General features: G+C 33.2%; 2 long non-coding RNA genes across 2 annotated transcripts; both read left to right on the forward strand.

The window, feature by feature from the left end:
- The first annotated feature begins 593 nt into the window (after positions 1–593).
- LOC112024859 (uncharacterized) lies at positions 594–3,264 on the forward strand. Its single transcript, XR_010628234.1, has 3 exons — positions 594–856; positions 953–1,021; positions 2,914–3,264. It is a non-coding gene; the product is annotated as an uncharacterized LOC112024859 (long non-coding RNA).
- A 4,863-nt stretch (positions 3,265–8,127) lies between these two features.
- On the forward strand, positions 8,128–8,869 carry LOC136066758 (uncharacterized). Its single transcript, XR_010628235.1, has 2 exons — positions 8,128–8,431; positions 8,616–8,869. It is a non-coding gene; the product is annotated as an uncharacterized LOC136066758 (long non-coding RNA).
- The last annotated feature ends 12,046 nt before the right edge of the window (positions 8,870–20,915 follow it).

Genomic DNA, 20,915 nt, shown 5'->3' on the forward strand with positions numbered 1-20,915 from the left:
TAGTTTTAAAGTCATTAACAGAACATTTCTGGCAGAGGCTAACAAGGAGACTAAATTAAATAAAATTGAAACTAAGAGGACTAAATTAAACCAAAGCAAAGTTAGGAGACATGATTGAATTTTAAATAAAGTTAGAAAGTGCAACTTGTAATTTAGCCTTTTTTTTTTCCTCTTTCAATAATTCAATAGTTGGGGTGGACGGTTTAAACCTTAAAGATGTTCATTCTTGGTTGAAATCATTAGATTGTGTCAAATTGTCAATTGAACTATGAGATTTTTGGTCTATTCTAAGATCAATCATGCCATCATGTGCAGTAGAGTGGGATTGTGGCACATGGGTCATATACAGTGCCTCATGAGTCATGAAACAAAATTTTCCTGCTTGTATTAAAGCTTGGGCTAATGAATACGGTGACCACTTGTCAAGTCCAATGTCCCTCTCCATGGCCATAAAGTTGTTTCAGCCCAAAAATGAAAAGATCTCCTATTTTCCTTTTTGGGCCCCATTAACATTATGCACTTTCAAATTTCAAAATGGCAACGGTCATCTATTCCAAATAACTCAGATTCATCCTCAAAACGAAATCAACGGCATCCCAAAAGCATTTGAGTTCTTTCTTTCTCTTCTTGTATTTTTCTTTCTTTTTTCGAAAAAAAAAAAAAAAACCCAATTCAACTCTTTTTATTGCTCTCATTCAAAAAGCAGTCATAAATACATTTTTTAAAGTTTTAACAACAATGAAGGAGGATGGTAATCAATGGCATGACCCACTTCTTCTCACTGACGTTTCTTGGCAAAACCAAAGCTCCAGTTCTTACTCTCACTCTCACTCTCACTCACCCTCTCAATCTCACTGTAAGTTCTTTCGATTTCACTTTTCTCTCTCCTCACAAATTTTTTCATGCACTTTCTCTCACTTCTTAATCTCCCTCTCTTTCATTTCTTTTACAGACAATTCGCCTCCTTTGCCCAGCTATCATATGCAAACTTCTACTATGGCTGATCAAGGTCCATATGAGGGTAATGTGGCTAAGATCTTTGTACTTATTTAACTCACTTTTCTTTGCTTTCTCTGCAAAACCATGCTTTAGAATTGTGTAATGGGTCAATTTCAAAATTAAAGCTTGGATGCTATAAGTGGGCTAAAAAATCCAATGACCCATTTGACAATTTTGTAATTGAGAAATAAAATATTCGTATATTAGAATTTAATTCTATGATTGGATTTTTTTGGTTAAACTTTTCACTCGGTAAGGATTTGATTATTCAACTTTGATTGTTGTCGTCGTCCATGTTATATTGTTCCTAGCTTGGTGGACTCATTTTTTCTTGTTAATTGAAGATAAATCTGTTACTATAGCTGTGAAGCACCTTTCAGATGATTTTTGGCTTCTGTTGGGCAATTTCTGTCACTACTAAAACATTATTGAGCTCGTAATGATGGTCCTCTCTTTCGCCCCCATTAGATGGACATGTGGTATGCATTTGATTTTTAAATATCACATGTTTTACATTTAAATAAAAATAAGAGTAAATTAGAGGATTCAATGAAAAGAGATCTTATCCTGTTGAAATATTCTCTTCATATTACCTATCAAAAAAAAATTTTATCTTCATATGGAAAATTTCAATTATTTAGGTTGATCTTAGGCCTAAGTAAAAGGCAAAAATAGCTTATGGGCTCATGTTAAGTCACTTATGAAAGGGTCCATTTATTCATATATATAACGTGACAGAAAATTGGTTTCTTACCTATAAGAAAAAGGTCTCATTTTGAAACTTGTTCTCAAACAAAGGAAAAAAGAGAACCTAAGATGACGACAACCCTCAAGGTATGGTTTTGGAATACTTTTTTTAACTCAAAAGATGTTCATTTTTCAAGCTCCCACTGAAAATTAGGAAACACAAAATCAACCATTAGGATCCTCTAGATCTTTTATATGTTATAAATGATATAAGGTTTTTACAAAGAGAACATCAAAAGAGAAACTATGGAAGAAGAAAGCTATATTATTTACCCGTTACTCCTTTACAAACGAATACATCTACATATATAGCAAAAGTTGTATGAAAGAAGTCAAACTAAAACAAGATAAGAAATAATCACCTAGTCTCTAGCTATCATGAAAATTAGAAATAAGAAGAAAATAGGGACATTAGGTGTCCCCACAAAATATATATATATATATTAACTTTTCTATTTTGTTTTGTAGCATGAGCTGATGGTATGAGATATCATTTTACTATTTGCAAAGATCCACAATACTTCTCACATGTTTATCTTATCCTTCTTGAGAACCTTTAAAAGAACGTTATTTTTAAGATCAATCATGAATTATTACCTCTCTCTCTCTCTATATATATAAATAAAAGATCAATCATGTGTTTTTTTTGGTGGGGGGGGGGGGGGGGGGGTGTGTTTGTGGCACATAGGACATGGTGCCTCATGAAACAAAATTTCCCTGCTTTGTATTAAAAGCTTGGGCTAATGAACCTGGTGACCATTTTTCAAGTCGAATGTCCCTCTCCACCAGCAAATTTTCCAAAGAACACTGGAAGGATGATTATGCTTCTGTTATATATATTCTTAAATAGAAGTGTGGAAGTAGACTTCTTCACGCTGTGGGATTGAAAAGGCATCTAGATCTAGCTTGACAAGATGCACATAAATCAGCTTATCTCATGTTAATTGTCGCCCTTTACAAATAATATCTGGATGCATAAGCTTCCTCTTAGCTAATTGCTTTCCAATAAACAGTGTAATTGTTTTTGCAATAAGCCAATCACTGGAATGCTTCTATCTGAAGTTTTTATTGCAATTGGGCTTAGTTTAACTACTATGTTGTTTAAGATTTTTTGAGGCTGTATAACTTATAGTATGACTAAAAATTGTGGTTGATTTGTACAAGCAGCATCTGTGGCTGCTCCTAAAAGTTCGCAGAGGCACTGGGACTGAAAGGGGTGTTACTGTTGTGGCCAATTTGAGTGCCAGGGTGGGATCCATCGGAGACAATTGCCTTGGGGGTTGGCACTCGTACCGATCTACAAAGGCTGCACTTAATTAGTGTATGAATTCTTCCTTGACGGCTTAGCATGGATTTTCTGGTTCAAATACTGCAACTAAATTTGACATAATTTTTTTTAATAAAAAAGGGATGTGATCCTTGAGGTAATGCTCATAGAGACGTGATCATGAAATACTGAAAATGTGCATATTAAATGAAAATGTGTCTATTAAAGAGTCATAATCCTTTGTATATAAATAGTGGTTTCTATTCATTTGGTAATTTCTTCTCAAACTTCTTCTCTTTTATCTTTCTTAGAAACACAAGAAATCTATAGGTCTTCTCCAAAATTGCTATTTATAGAACCCAATAAATGTGGTTGTATCGTGTAGAACCCAATAAACCTTACTAATTGATGATACCCTTCACATTGAGGGCACAAATGAATCAACTTATAAATTGGTGACTAAACTGAGCAAGATCACTTCAGTTTAGACGATCCTTACATGAAATACAACAACAACAAAGGCTTAGTCCCAAAATTTGAAGGCAGCAATAGATTCTTGACAGATTAGATTGGGTCAATCACATGAATTCTTTTCCTCTATTCTATTCTATCTGAAATCATGTTCTCTATTACTTCCCTAATTAACGTTTCATTTTGGGAAAAATGCCTATACACATCTTGAACTTTAGAGGAGTGGTCATGACACCTCCTTGAACTTTTCTTTTCGCTAATTTACTCCTCAAATTTTACACCTATGCCAAATTAATACATCAATTGGTCCACCGTTACTTTCTTAACAAAAATAAATTGGTCTGTTGTTAATTCAAAAACAGAAACACACATGGAGTTTAAAATACAAATATCATGCCTAAACCCATATGAAAAGAAGAGAGAGAAATTCAAAGAGAGACATGACTGACCAAGAACCACCAGTGGTCACCGCATCCCTCCTCCAACGACAGATTTCTTTATCCTGCTATTGATCTTGCCATTCACATTCAACCGCATATCTGGATCTGCAATTTATACTTTATAATTTGATTTTCTTTTTGGATTGAGAAATAAAACACTTTATTTTTGTCTTCTTTAGTTCCCCCAGCAAACATGGATCTTTCAAAACCACTACACACAAAAACTAAAAAACCCCATTAAAAAAAAAAAAAAAAAAAAAAAAAAAAAAAAAAAAAAAAACCGAAATCCAAAAGCAAAGCAAAGTAATAGTAACAAATTTATGGATTTACACAAATGCTTCTCCTATAGTAACAAATTTATCTTCAACAATTACAAAAACTACTCGCAGACGCATGCAATGCGTGAGAATATATGATTATTTTATAATGTGGTATAATACATATGATGTAGTATAATACATAATTTACTCTCTAAATTTAATTGTATATAATTTGTTCTTTCAAAATATTAAACAATTTCTATAAAATATATATATATATATATATCTCTCTATTTTGAAAATATATAAATTTATCATTTTTGGTGTTTTTGTTTGATATTATCCTTTTCCTACGTGGTCCATATTCTTCTAAATATTATCATTATGAATTATATTTTTCTTCATTCTTTTGGTACAACTAAAATTTTTAAGTTTCAAATTTACCATTTAAAATTTTCTTTCTTTCAAGGAGATTATCATGATAATCAAAACTTATCACATAATTTCAATTGATATTATTCAAATAATTGATAGGCACATTTAAATTCGTAGTCATTTAGATTGTGTTTTGATATAAACTCAAATTCTCACTTCCAAACTAACTAAGGATTAACTCAAATAAATATCAAATAAATATAAGAGGGAGTGAGAGGACTTGTATGCGAACTCAAAAAACACAACACCAAAAACGTATCAAGAGTTGCAAGAAAGAGAGTATGTCACTTTTTTTGGGGTAGAGAATAACAAATTCACAGAATAAAAGATAATGAGAAAAATATTCAAATTAAAAGATATAGTTGTAAACAACAAATTATCCAAGCCATGCTATGTAATAGAATAACATTATATCATTATATAATATATTTATAATAAAATAGGACCACATCTAACAATCAAAGGAAAAAAAAAGATAACAAACACACATACACACATACATATGAGAGAGAGAGAGAGAGAGAGAGAGAGAGAGAGGGAAATTGATCTTGTTGAGGGGAGAGATAGAACGATCTTACATCAAAATAGCGTTGCCTTGCGTCAACATGTGGCTTACTTCCAGTCTTTGAAGAACATTGAAGCTACCTTGTGTCAATTCGTCGACGAAGAACTCGTCAAAGGAGAGAGGGAGAGAATTGATGTAGAGGAAATAGAGAGAAATTGGTTTTGTGACTTGTGAGGGAGAGAAGAAGACGAAGTGAGAGAGAGATATATGAAGTCTTCATTAATTATTTGGGCACCACCAACTTGATGTTTTTACAAGAATGCCACTGTATTCATTTTCACTTAAAATAAAAACGACCAAAAGTTGTATTCATTTTTTGTATTCAAGTTCATTTTTTTTTTTAACTAAAAATGAATATTGAGTATAAAAACACAACCAAACCAGTTTTTTGGTAGTGGGTCCTACAAAAAACTGAAAATGAATACTAAAAACACCATTTTCTTTTCTCTTAACCAAACAGACCCTAAATTCTATGCTTCAACTTTTACATATATATAGAAGAGTACAATGAACTAGGAACAATACAACATGAGCAATGATAATAGGGACGAAGCCAGACTTCGAATCTAGGGGGACAAGCTTAATGTAAATTTATCGAATTTCATCACGTTCATTAACATCTTAATCTCATTCTCTCCCATTTATATGGGTATATTGCATCTATCTATTTTTAATGTCACACGTCTTGCATCTATAAAAATGAGAGAAAATTAGAAGATTCAATGGGAGGAAAACTTATCCCATTAAAATACTATATGGGGATTAAGTTAAGTCATTGATGAAGGGGCCATTTATTCATATATAAGAACATTCACATCAAACTCTACACATCATTGGCAAAATAACTAAAAAAACTCCATTTTTTCTAGTTTAGTTTTCTATTTTTTTTTTACGTACACCTACATCAGCCTCAATACTATATCAATGTTCCATTAAATATTATTTCCTTTCTATTTCTTTATGCATTCACATTTGTAAATCTCAAAATCCACAACCAAATCCACAATAATAATAATTATAATAATTTATTTAGTTTTGTTGATGAACAATAGCTCAATAGGGGTATTGAGCTATTGTTCGTTTGTTAATTTTATACGATAGTTTGTTGAGCTTGATGCATCATCAATTTACTGGATTTAGTTTATTTTTTGTTGGAATATTAGTTTATCTAGCCTCTAGCTAATACTTTAACCTTACAAAAAATTGGTTTCTTATCTATAAGAAAAAGGTCTTATCTTAAAACTTGTTTTCAAGAAAGGAAACGAGATAACCTAACAACCCTCAGGTTATGGTTTTGGACCACTTTATAAAACTCAGATGTTCATTTTTAAGCTCCCACCACTACAAAAAACTTGGCCTATAGTGGCGTTTTTTTTAGCGGCGTTTGTCAAAAACGCCACTATAGGTACCCTATAGTGGCATTTTATATAAACGCCACTATAGGTACCCTATAGCTGCGTTCAGCAAGTCCTATAATGGCGTTTTATATAAACGCTACTATAGGTACTCTATAGCAGCGTTTTTAAGGGCCTATAGCAGCGTTTTTAAAAACGCCACTATAGGTCTGACCTATAATGGCGTTTCTCGTGGTCTTACAAACGCTGCTATAGGCATTTTTTTTTTTTTACTTTTTAAAATTTTTTTTTTTCGGCTGGGTTTAATTTCTTTTATAATTATAATAGATCTATAGTGGCGTTTGTTTGACAAACGCCACTATAGACCTTCCTGTAGTGGCGTTTGACAAACGCCACTATAGGCCCTTGTAAGTGTGGACCTATAGTGGCGTTTGTCAAACGCCACCATAGGCCCTGTAGGTGTACGACCTATAGTGGCGTTTGACAAACGCCACTATAGGTTCGAAAAAAAAAAAAAAAACATTTTGACAACAAATTTCATACATTTTAACAATATTTTTACAACAAATCATGAGTAACTAATTGTTTGTTAGTTCAAATTTGAATTTAGCACTGAGATTGCTTTTTTAACCCAACAATAAGAACCAATAACAACCCACCATTTAAAATTTGTTATAAAAATATTGTTGTAAAAATATTTTATGGTATGTTTCAAACTATTCTTAAAAAAAAAAAAAAAATTAAACAAAAAATAAATCCGTAAAAAAAAAAAAGGGTGATATATTCTAGCTAGGAATATGCCATAGAATATTCCTAGAATATTCTATAGTATATTCCAAAATATTCCTTAAAAAAATTAAAAAAAAAAACTAAAAAAAAATCAATCCGTAAACACAAAAACTATGATTTGTTTTAGGAATATGCCATAGAATTCTAAACTATTCTTAAAAAAAAAAAAAAAAAAAAAAAAAAAAAAAAAAAAAAAAAAAAAAAAAACCCGAATTGATTCAACGTTCAGGTAATATATATATATATATATATATTATATATTTATATTTAAATGAGAGGTGTTATATTAACAACATTTTTATAACGTTTTCACAACAATTTATAGTGGTTAGTTTTTATTGGTTTAAATTTAAACTGAACACTAAGATTATTTTTTTGCCCAAATAGTAACAACCAGTAACAATATGCCACTTAAAATTTGTTGTAAAAATATTGTAAAAATGTTGTGAACATGCGTTTCTCTATATATATATATATATATGAGGTGCTACGTCCACAACATTTTTACAATATTTTCACAACAAATTATAAGTGGTTAGTTGTTATTAGTTCAAATTTGAACTTAACACTAAGATTACTTTTTTTTCCCAATAATAACAACTAGTAACAATCTATCACTTAAAATTTATTGTAAAAATATTGTGAAAATATTATGTACATATCATTTATATATATATATATATATATAAAAGAACTAAACAAAAAAAATTTTAAATTCAAAATTCAAAACCCACCTAACCCCACCTACCCCCACTCACCTTATCAATTCATATTCTCTACGTTTAGCCAACTTCTTCAGACTTCCTTTTTTTTTTTTTTTTCCCCTTTCTTTCTTTCTTTTCTCCCTTATCTCAACTTCTTCAAACTTCTTCAGACTTCTTTTTCTCCCTTACTCCCACTCACCTTATCAATTCTTTTTCTCAACGTCAAGCTAGCTTCTCCACTCTTCTTTTCTCTCTTTTTTTTTTCCTTCTTTCACTATTCTTTCACTACACACCTAGATTTATTCTTTTCTCTTCCTCTCCATTTTGATTTTATTTCCCCTATTTTATTTGTGGTAGTGTTAATGTTAGTGGGTTTTGGATTTGAAGATGGTGCTGCAAGTAAGTATTTTTTTTTTTTTAAATTTTAATGATTGTTTTGGTCTTTTCCTTGATTAATTTTTGTGAATTCTTTGGCTTTTTATTATTGATAGGTATAGAGATCTCAAGTGTGATAATATCTTTGTTAATAGAACCAAAAAAGTAGTGAAAATTTTGAAATCTATTTGATGATTTCTTTTTGCAGGTTGGTCTATGGTGGCTGAATGTGTTGGGGTGGAGTTGCTATTTTTTTTTTTTTTTTGGATGTGAGCATATTTTGTTTAACTTTGAATTTTTTTTGGTGGGTTTGTGTTTCATTTTGAATTTGCTGGACTATAGTGTTTGTATTTTGTATTTTTTTGAATTTGTATTTTTTTAGATTTGGATTTGTAATTTGCTGAACGTATTTTGTTTCATTTTGTATCATTTAATTTAATTAAAATTGTAATATTAATTTAATTACAATCTTAATTCAATTAAAAAAAAAACTTTTTCACGTAAAAAAAAATTCTTTTGATTACCAAAAATTAATTTTTTGGTAATCAAAATTTTTTTTGGTGGTGGTTTGGCTATAGTGGCGTTTCAAGAACGCCACTATTGTTCCGTCACTTTATACTTATAGTGGCGTTTGTAAACGCCACTATAGACTAATTTTTTTAAAAAATAAAAAAATAAAAATTGGTCTATAGTGGCGTTTGTAGGTGGTCCTATAGTGGCGTTTGCAAACGCCACTATAGGGCAGTCCTATAGTGGCGTTTTTGTAAAACGCCATTATAGGTCTATAATGGCGGTACAATAGTGGCGTTTGTAAACGCCACTATAGCAAACGCCACTATAGCCAAAATGGGCCTATAGTGGCGTTTTTAGTACCTATAGTGGCGTTTCAAAAACGCCACTATAGGACCAGTTTTTTGTAGTGCACTGAAAATTAGGAAACACAAATTCGATTATTAACATCCTTTAGATTTTTTAGATGAATTCTGATATAGGATTTTTTTTTTTTTAAATCTTAAAAAATTGTTATTATAAGAATGGTTTAAATGTTATCTCATTGTCTACATTTTAAAAAAATACAACGGTATTTAATAACTGTTTGTGTTTTTCCCTCTAGTATACCACATGATTCTTAGAACTAAATGGTGGAGCAGTATGATTTACAAATTAAGCTAATTGTAACCCACCAACAAATACTATGGTTAAGCATGATATGTAATATAGAATCTAAGAGACAAATTATGAAACACATAGAAGACATACACAATGCACACACAAGATGGTCTTCTACTTAAGATTTATCACACAACTTGAGCTTACACAACAAACTTAGAGAAAAACAAGATTGCCTCTTTAGGAGCTTTGTGTAGACACCCCATTTTGCAACTCTCATTTAACCTTACTTCTTTTGCACCATGCATCCCATTGCATAACACATTACAAGGAAGAACTATAATTTTTGACCACATGATTTCTAAATTCATTGCATAATATAAATTTAGAAGTCATAACAATCAAAACGACAATTCATGAGCCTTAATTGGACAACCAGATTAAAAGATATATTTAAAAAAAAAATTAATGGTAAAGTGCACTCGCATGAATTAGGTCCCAACCATACGTGATTTAATCAGGGACAAAGCATTGTTGATTCCTTGCAAAATTAGTAAAAATTAATTAATTAAACATATTTAAAATTAATTTTCTGAGCCTGAGGCCTTATAATTTTTGGAAAAAAAAAAGTTGAAATTCTTATGAAAGTCATATCAAAACTAAAACAAAAAAGACTGAACCGAAAAGGAATAGATCTGGGAGGATGATAGGCACTTAGACAAGATACCCTAGATTTGCTTTCTTTTTTGCTCTAGCTTGCTCCCCATTTAATTTTACTTTGCCCATTATATTATTCACTCATAAAAAACTAGTTTGTCTGAGTCCCACATTACTTAGAGACTTATCTTTGACCCCAATGTACATACCTCATTTTGTACCCCTTATGACTCGAGCCCTCATTCCCCAATGACAACATCATTCGGAGGCTCAGGTTTGGCTTAGGGTTTAGTCTGGTAAATCTTTATCTTGAAGGATGTTTTGGTAAAGAAAAACCTGTAGGAACCCTAAGTATACGCATATTGTAAGCATGCATATGCATACTTGAAGCATGCACATGCATGTAGGGTTTTAGAATACCTATATGGAAAGTTTTTGATGTAAAATCGTGTAGAGTGAATCCCACATCAGCTGGAAGCCATCCTACTCCCCTCTATGATCACTATAAAAGGCCTCAAATGCTCTTTTCCTAAAACACTTTGAATTCACCAGAAAGTAATGAATCAAAAAGAGATTTTTTATTCTAAAACATCCTCAAGTTAGAATTTACTTGGTTGGGACTTATTTTGGTCTTGACCTTCGAGTTTTAAGCTTACTAACCTTCTAGTTTTATCTTGATTAGATTGGCTGAGGGGAACGGTCAAATTAAAGCTCAAAGGAGTTCTTATGTCTAAGGTAAGGGTCTAACCTTGTCTCTCTCATTCTTGTTTGTTTATTAATATGTTTTATGCCTTAATACTTCTATTGTTAGTGTAGGTTTATAGCTTTCGTATTAAAAGCATGCTAGATTGTATTTAAATTATTGTTTTGTTTCTAGGCGTGTATGCGTGCGCATGCTTCATGCTTGTGTACGATGCATGCGTACGCATACTTCATGTATGCGCACACATAGTCGTGCATAGAAACCCAGATTTAGGGTTTTTGCTGCTTTTCCTTTTTTTTGCTTCATTTTTAATTACATATTTAGCTTCTGTTAGTTTCATTTTCACATGTTTAGGTCTAGTGTCAGTAGAATACCATGTCTTATTACTTGGATTGTTAGATTAATTGAAAGCACACTAGTGTAAATACTAGAGCTAGTATAGACCCTCAATTTTTAATTACAGCTAGATTAATTTTAGGCTAAACACAATTAAAGTAGAATATAGATAATTAGCCAATTAATTAACTGAAGCATTCAACAATTGCATGGATGAACATGAGGGTGCAATGCTTAAATGTAAACGGCAGTAGGTGTGAGAGACCGCACCCTTGGCCCATTTTATAGAATGTTGGGCCAAACCCACGTGAATTAATGGAGTCATGTTATTGCCTCTCAAAATGGAGGTTTGATTAGTTATATTTTCCCCTTTAGATTAAGGGTTTTACAATGAAGTCGCCACTTATTTAATTACTGGAATAAATAAGAAAACCAAAATTGAAAAATTCCTCATTTTATTAATTTGCAATTGAATTTACATTGATCATATGAAAATTACATGGCTTTGGTCCTAGATACAATCTAAGATAAAGTACATAGCTTTGTTTCCTAATTACAATCTAGAAATTGTAGCTTACATGGATAAGCACTTGATCTACTAACCCTTGACCTAAGTTCGGAGGCTATGTTACAAGGTGGAAAGGTGTTAGGCACCCACCTTGCCCGGCGAAGTCTTCTAGACTATGGTGGCTAACATTCATATCATATTATCCAATACGTTATCCATCAATTTGCATGTTGAATTCATTGTGTGTGTATGTATTAAACCCTAATTCCATTTATTAAACATTTCATTTGGATTGAAAAATAAATTCTAGTGAATGTGTGTAGATGGTGATATCCTAGATTCAAGGATTTGAAAGAATTATTAAAAAAAACATGTTTTTCATATTTTTGATGTGGATTTAAGATTAAAATTAGTGTTATGCGTGAACATGTGATGAACAACCAAGAACATGTGAAGTGTAAGGTTGAAATTTATCAACCATCTTGTTGGCTTTATTCCGTGTCAATTTGCTTGTTATTTAGCACTTAGTAACCTCGTATATAGGTGGGATTCATGTAAGGGTAGTGTGTGAAGAGAGTGTGAAGAATTGCTCATCCTTGTGCAAAGAAGCAAAGACTCGTGGCTAGGACTCGCGACTGACTCGCGACTTGCAAGCCGCCAAATGATGTGCACTTGAGAAGCATGCGGGAAGGTGAAGGGTCACGCTAGCTGTCGCACTACAGGACAAAAGTCCCAGGCTGGCCAGGCCGTTACCTTGGGACTTGGACAAGCCACGAGGTCAAGCTGCCAACCAACCCTGTTTGGCAAAAACTGACTCTTCGAATTCCAAATACACACCACTATATATAGACCCTTATACCCACGAAATCAAGAGAGCTTCCAGAGAGAATTTTATGAGAAAAATCTTAGAGGAAAACAAGATTGCCTCATCCCCAATCTTCACTAAGAGACTCTACAAATTCGTCTACTCTCTTCCTCTCCATTGATACATCCTTGAGAGGCTATTGACCAAATTCTTTTCTCATATCACCCACGTCTGTGAGAAGGTACATTTGGTGCTAAGGGAAGCAGTTTGGAAAGGACCAATGATTATTGGTTGATACTATAGTTTAGTAGCGAAATCCGGTAAGTTAAAGAAGAAATAGGTTCGGCACAACCTCGTTGGAGCAAGAAGCTTGGAAAGCTTAGGTACACTGGGTAGATTAGGCTTGGAGGGTCTTCCGCTGTTCATGTATTTCAACTACATTATTTAGTGGATTACTTACTGCTTGGAGGGCGGCGGAGAGGTTTTATGCCGAGGGCTTCGGTTTCTTCTTCAATAACACATCGAGTGTTGTCATTGTATTTGCATCTCTCTTCCTTTATCTTTGCCATTTATTTTATGCCATGGATGTGATTATTTTTGGTTTAGATTGTTTATCAATTCTGTGTTTGGCTTATGCTCATGCTCCGCACATTAATTATTTGATAATAAGCTTGAATTGATATTTTATAATTTGGAGTCTAAACGTTTAAGGGTGTTTTATACACTTATTGAACTTTTAATTTGTTGGTTTGTACCTGGTACCTTTGTAGGTTTGTAAGGTTTCTATTTTTGTTTTGTAACCATGTTGCTTTTGTAAATTTTGAGGATTTGTTTCTATGCACTTTGTAGGCTTTATGGTTTGTACCTTACTTTATGCAGCCTGTGTGCTTTGCTAAATCAGTACTTATAACTAAGTGTTATGCATTTCCTTCTAAGTACTGTTACTCTTGTGCCCTTGTAGGATTTTTCCTAGATGCACATACTTCATGCACTATGCATTGGTTGAGTGTTGGTCATTCAAGTGATTTGCCTTGTATTTGTCAACTTGAATGTCCGGATGTTGATTCCATGTGTGAATGAGTATTGTGATCACTTGTTTATAGTGATTGCTTGTTTTGGTCTTGTCATGGTCTATTGCTTTATTCCATTGTGCTTGATCGCATTGTGCTTGCTCCATATGTATTACAAGTTTTCTGCATACAATGAACTTATTGTGTTGTTGTGTTTCAGGAGTTCTTGTTCTTATGGTTCAAAAGCTTCACAGATTCTAGAGTTAGGTGTGAGTGAGTTTTCCAACTGGTCCCAACTCACGCGTTAAGTCTAGAATTTGTTTTAGGGTTTTGTCACGGAATAGCCAAATGGGGAGATTGTAAGGTTGATGGTCTATTGCTTTATTCCATTGTGCTTGATCACATTGTGCTTGCCCCATATGTATTACAAGTTTTCTGCATATAATGAACTTATTGTGTTATTGTGTTTAAGGAGTTCTTGTTCTTATGGTTCAAAAGCTTCACAGATTCTAGAGTTAGGTGTGAGTGAGTTTTCCAACTGTTCCCAACTCACGCGTTAAGCCTAGAATTTGTTTTAGGGTTTTGTCACGGAATAACCAAAGGGGGAGATTGTAAGGTTGAAATAGGTTTGGCGCAACCTCGTTAGCGCAAGAAGCTTAGAGGGCTTAGGTACTCTGGGTAGATTAGGTTTGGAGGGTCTTCTGTTGTTCATGTATCCCAACTACATTTTTTAGTGGATTATTCTTCGATAACACATCGAGTGTGATCCTTGACCCTTTTTGAGATGGATAGGTTTTAATCCTTAAATGTTCCACCATTTTTTGATGGTAATAATTATGCCTTTTGGAAAGTTAGAATGAGGGAATTTCTATGCTCTATTGAAGACATCGTTTGGGATGCAATTGAAGTAGGTTGGACTAAGCCGGAGGCTGCTAAATCTACTTAGGATAAGGAAACTCTTGCGGCAGCCAATGCTAACAATAAAGTTTTAAATGCTATTTTTTGTGGTGTGTCTCCAGATGAATTCCATAGGATATCTCACATGACAGTTGCCAAGGAAGCTTGGGAGATTTTGGAGACAACTTATGAGGGGACTAAGAAGGTGAAGGACACAAAGCTCCAAATGCTTACCACCAAATTTGAAGAGCTCAAGATAGGTGAAGATGAATCGTTTGATTCGTTCTATAGGAAACTCAACGAAATTGTCATTGCTAAGCTCAATCTTGGTGAGAAGATTGAAGATACTAAGGTGGTGAGAAAAATCTTGAGGTCCTTGCCTGAAAGCTTTAGAGCAAAAGTCACAGCCATAGAAGAGAGTAAAGACTTGAATGAGATCAAAATTCAAGAGCTAATTGGGTCTCCCCAAACATATGAACTGGGACTGCCTTCCCACAAGATGAGTAAATCGCTTGCTCTCAAAACCATCACCGAAAGAATGGATGATTCCTGCGAAAAAGATGAAGTGGAGAAGGAAGTAGCATATCTTGCGAAAAACTTCCGCAAATTTTTGAAGATGAAGAACAGTGGGAAACCATTCTGAACGGTTTTTGACCCCTTAAACCAACCAAATTAACCTAGTTAATTAGCGAAGTGTATCTTGCGAAAAACTTCCAGAAATTTTTGAAGATGAAGAACAGTGGGAAACCATTCTGAACAGTTTTTGACCCCTTAAACCAACCAGATTAACCTAGTTAATTAGCCAAGTAATTAACTTAGTCAATTTATGCAAATCTAGGTTATCACAATCACACAATCATATCAAGAATATAAAGCAGCGGAATAATAAATAACACAAGATATAATGACCTAGGAAACCATACAGTAAAAACCTGGGGAGGATTTGTCCTAGCTATCCTCAAGTTAAACCTGAATCCACTATGTGAAAGAATCGAAGTTCATACAAAAGGACTTACGAGCTCCCCGCTTGACTTCCTAATGCTACCCACCAGTAGAACTTACTGACATGACCACGTGCAAGCTCCAAATCCACGGACTCCTTCTTTCTTGGATTCTCCAATCAAGTACAAGCACCCACGCTTGTTATTCTTTAAGCTTCAATTACAGTAACTGAGTTGATCATCAAGGTATTGATAATATCTCTACCTTGAAAATCTTAAGTTTATGTGAAAGAAAGCTTCTCAAAGATCTCACAAGAGATTCACACAAACCGCAAAATATAAGCAACAAGGACTGCCCTCCAAAACGTGGCTAGGGTTTTCTTTATATACTAGAAGAATTAGATCTGAAACCCTAATCCTTAATGGGCTTGGGCTGAGTTGGAAAATTTTGCAGAAAAACGTTCTGCCCGAGATTCGATCGATCGAGTCTAATTTTCGATCGATCGAGTCAGGCCGAAAGTCACTAATACTTCTGCAGCCACTCAATTCCAACTTTACATAAAACGCCCACACTTTGAGCAAGTCTAAACAAGACTAATAACCTGTTTTGATCATGGTTTGCCAACAATACACATTAGAGTTCTAAATACATAAAATCCTAAGTCTTTAGAACCTAACAAACTCCCCCTTTGGCAATCCATGACAAAACACAAATTAAAAACTCAAAGTTTACAAATAAAAGCCCTTTACAAAAATAATGCTCATAAACACAAATTCAATCCTATCTACTATCCATCAATTGCAAGTGTAGACAGCAGTTCAATTGAATCAACCTGTATATTTCTGAAACACTAAACAAAACACATAAACGCATGTGTGACAGAAAAATAGTAAATCAACAAATAAATTCTTGACTTCACAAAACACAAAACAAATATCATGAATAACTCATAAATATAAATCAATGAGCAGTGAACAAGAAACAGAAATAAAAACATAAGTAAACTAACTCTCCTCCTAAGTTAGATACAACAAAAAGTTTTTATTTATATTCTCCCCTTTCAAAAATAATTTCAATTTCCCCTAAACAAGACAAACATGATTCCCATAAATCAATAATTTCTCCCACTTTTTCTCACGTATTGACAAAGACAACTCATACAAAGAGTAAACAATCACCATACGCAATAAAGGATAAGAGAAAATAGAGAATCAAGGGGACACAAACCACTTTAACTCTATAGAAAATAGAGACAACTCCCCCTATGAACAACAAAGGTTTTAAAAAAAAATCGCCCCCTATAAAAATAGGAAAAACAAAACAAGTTTTTGAAAAAACAGTTTTGGGGAAACTTTAGGAGGTGGGGAAAAAAAACATATAAACCAAAGTTAAAAACTAAGGTGAGGATACATATGAAAAAAAAAAAATTCTCTCTTTCAATAAATGCAAACTTGACACTATGTGACCCATAAATAGTTGCATGAATAGAGAAAAATATTCGCACATTGATTATCCATCATATCTCTTAAGAAAAATATTTTATGCAGTTCACACATAAAAAAGGCATATACTAGAAAGTACATAGCTCAAAAATTAATCAATCAATTGTTTGATAAAGTTGAGTACCCAATATAGCAAAGTGTATGCATGTTACGTGTGAAAATAATGAAAGATATGACTGCAAAGCTGCAAGATGGATACAAAAACAATGCAATGCATGTGAATCCTAAACACAAATGATGTATGAAAAAATACGTCATGATGCATGCTCTAATGTAGTGGAACTAAGTTCAATATAAGTTCAAATTCAAAAAATTGGCTTTGAGCATAAAGTTTCTAACAGAAACCCCAAAATTTGAAAAACCACTTGAATGGTTTTGAAATAAACTGACGAATTGATCATTACACATGAAAGAGAACAAATAAGAATGATCAATTACATCAAAACAACAAGCCATTTTCATCAATTTTAACTCAATTGATCAGAATCCCCAAATCGAGTATGTTCAAGCTCTAGAATTTCCAAATTCTCAAACTTGAAACACATTTTACATTAAAATCAAGGAACTTTTAATCTTGGATGGCCACAACAAGATCACACACAATAAAATGTACCAAGTTTAACAAAGAGTAACTTGTGTAGTGTGTTCAACTAGCAAAATCTTGAGATACATGTGAGGTGATATGTGAATAGCAATCAATCATAAAGTCTACAAAATTCATCACATAGAATTTAAAAGAGACTATCACTTAAAGAGTTACATCATATAACTCTCACATCTCCTAGATCATAAGCTTGCAATCATGTAAGTTTCTTGAATTTTGCCTCATATTGTAGACACAAATTTTAGTTATGTGATTTGGCATCAAGCCTAATAGTACACACCAATTTTAAGCATTAAGCATTTAAACCGAGGCTACACCTTATGTTCTTTTTGTGCATGTGCTACACTTTCTCGAGCACAGAATCCTACGATATGCACTAAGGTGTTCATGATTGGCTAGTGAACAGTGGTGAGATGGTTATTTATGTCTTTCTCAAAAGGATTAAGTCCGACAGTCAAAGACATATGACTTCAAGATCAAGATCATGTAATAAAAAACTATAAACATCTTCCCACACAACATGCACTACAAAGCTCAACTAGTAAAGTGCAATAAATAAGCTCATCAAAGCTAAATAAGGTACATAAACTTGTTATGTAAAGATAATCTGACCAATCCTTGATTATAAATCCAAGATGTGAAATACAAAACACAAAAATCTTTTTGGTTTTAAAAGAAAATTTATGACTAAAAACAAAAATCACATATTATGCTAAATAAACAATGTAAAAGCAATGCATGATAGTGCAAAACTAAGCTATAGAGGGTACTCAAATAAGAAATATCAATTTCTTAATTAACCCTTGAGAACATGTACAAATTAGTACATACTCATACAAAATCAGAAATAGCTTAGCACAAACTATTCAAGTTTCTCCACAATGTCAAGCATGTTCTAAATCAAGAGAGAGATATCATAATTCATGTAATCCTCAAGAAAAATAAAACAAGACACAAAATAAAATATTTTTGGATTTTTTTTTTTTTTTTTAACAAAAAACAACCTAAAAAACAAAACAACCAAAAACAAAAAACAAAACATGTCCTCAAACAATTGAAAGAATTAAATCAGGGGCAAATCAGCAACACTCACCCTCAAGGATCTTTTCTCACCCATATAGCACGATTCTTCGGCTTGGTAGGTGAAAATCCATGAGAAGCAGAGTGTATTTGAAGAATTACACCAATCTTCTAAGAAAGACTGAAATCCTGCAAATTCTTTTCACAAGCCAACAAGCTTAAACTTTTCAAAAACATATGAAACAATTTATTTGGACTTATGACAAGAGAAATTTCATCACATATCCTAGATTGAAACACAGAATATTTAAATTTCAATTTATGACAATTAGGACGAATGTGACCACGGACACCACAAAAGTGGCAGACAGGAACAAATTTAGGAACATCAGTATTCTTAACAGCAAATCTAGTCTCAAATTTTAGTTTTTGCCTCAACAAAAAACAATTTGGTCTAATATGACCAACAACACCACAAAGGTGACAGGTAGGCACAGAAACAGATTTGTTTTGCCCACTAGCAGTAGGTTTAGACATAGGTTTAGAAACTTTAGCATCTACATCAGAACTTTTACCTTTGTCTAACTTAGCAAAATAAGTCTTTTCTTTATTATTCCTCTTAAAAGGAGGGATATAAACTTTCTCAGTTTTAGGCTTAAGAGAAACAGAAACACTTTTGTTATCAACAACAGGCTTGGTACTAGTCAAATTTTCAACTAACTCTTGTTCCAAGCTTTTCATCTTCTCATCTTGAAAGGAAATTTGATTTCTCAAAAATTCATTCTTTTTATTAAACTCATCTAATCTCACAATCAAATCTTCTTTTTCAAGATTACTCAATTTTAACTCTTCCTTGAATTTCTTAGCAATTTTCATAGATTTCACTAATTCCTTACGAAAAGTTTCACAGGCATCAATAAAATCAACAGTGTCCTTTTTATTCAAATCATCACAAACATGAGCAAAAAGACACTTCAAATTATTCGTGATAACAAGGGTCAAGGATCAGCTCTTAGATCAAAAGATCTAAAACAAAAGAGTTACCTGCTCTGATACCACTTGAACGGTTTTTGACTCTTTAAACCAACCAGATTAACCTAGTTAATTAGCCAAGTGATTAACGTAGTCAATTTATGCAAATCTAGGTTATCACAATCACACAATCATATCAAGAATATAAAACAGCGAAATAATAAATAACACAAGATATGATGACCTAAGAAACCACACGGTAAAAACCTGGGGTGGATTTGACCTAGCTATCCTCAAGGTTAACCTGAATCTACTATTCAAAAGAATCGAAGTTCATACAAAAGGACTTACAAGTTCCTTACTTGACTTCCTAATGCTACCCACCAGTAGAACTTACTGACACGATCACGTGCAAGTTCCGAATCCACAGACTCCTTCTTTCTTGGATTCTCCAATCAAATACAAGCACCCACGCTTGTTATTCTTTAAGCTTCAATAGCAGCAACTGAGTTGATCATCAAGGTGTTGATAATCTCTACCATGAAAACTCTAAGTTTATGTGAAGGAAAGCTCCTCAAGGATCTCACAAGAGATTCACACAAACCGCAAAATATGAGCAACAAGGACTGCCCTCCAAAACATGGCTAGGGTTTTCTTTATATACTAGGAGAATTAGATTTGAAACCCTAATCTTTAATGGGCTTGGGCTGAGTTGGAAAATTCTGCAAAAAAATATTTTGCCCGAGATTCGATCGATCGAGTTTAATTTTTAATCGATCGAGCCAGGCCGAAAGTTACTAATACTTCTATAGCCACTCAATTTTAACTTTACATAAAATGCCCACACTTTGAGCAAGTCTAAACAAGACTAACAACCTTTTTGATCATGGTTTGTCAACAATACACATTAGAGTCTTAAATACATAAAATTCTAAGTCTTTAGAACCTAACACATTCAACAGAGGGAAGTTTCCATCTTCAAGAGATGATAGGAAAGAGTTTAAGAAGAGTGAAGGGAAGGATTCTCAATCTCCTTTGGACATTGTATGTTTCGAGTGTAATGGACATGGACACTTCAAAAAGAAATGTCCCAACTATTTGAAGTCAATAGGAATGGTATATGCTACTACCTTGAGTGATACTGATTCATCAAACTCTGACTCTAAAGATAGCTGTGACGGAGAAGGAAACTACTCCGCATTCATGACCATTGCACATGTGGAGTCCTCAGATGATTTGGGTACACTTGTGAAGGAGTTTGGTGAACATTCTGATTTGGAGTCTATTGGAATAGTTGAGGACTCTGAAGATGAGGAAGTTAGAGAAGCAGTGGGATTGCAAGAGACTTACAACTCATTCCTTGAGAAGACCGGTGAATATGCTAAGGTGGCTAATGCAGCCATTAAGAAGATGAAGAGGGCTGAGGAAGATTACAAAAGTCT

This window comes from Quercus suber, unplaced genomic scaffold, assembly GCF_002906115.3.
Source record: "Quercus suber isolate HL8 unplaced genomic scaffold, Cork oak 2.0 scaffold_45, whole genome shotgun sequence".
In the NCBI taxonomy this organism is placed as follows: Eukaryota; Viridiplantae; Streptophyta; class Magnoliopsida; order Fagales; family Fagaceae; genus Quercus; species Quercus suber.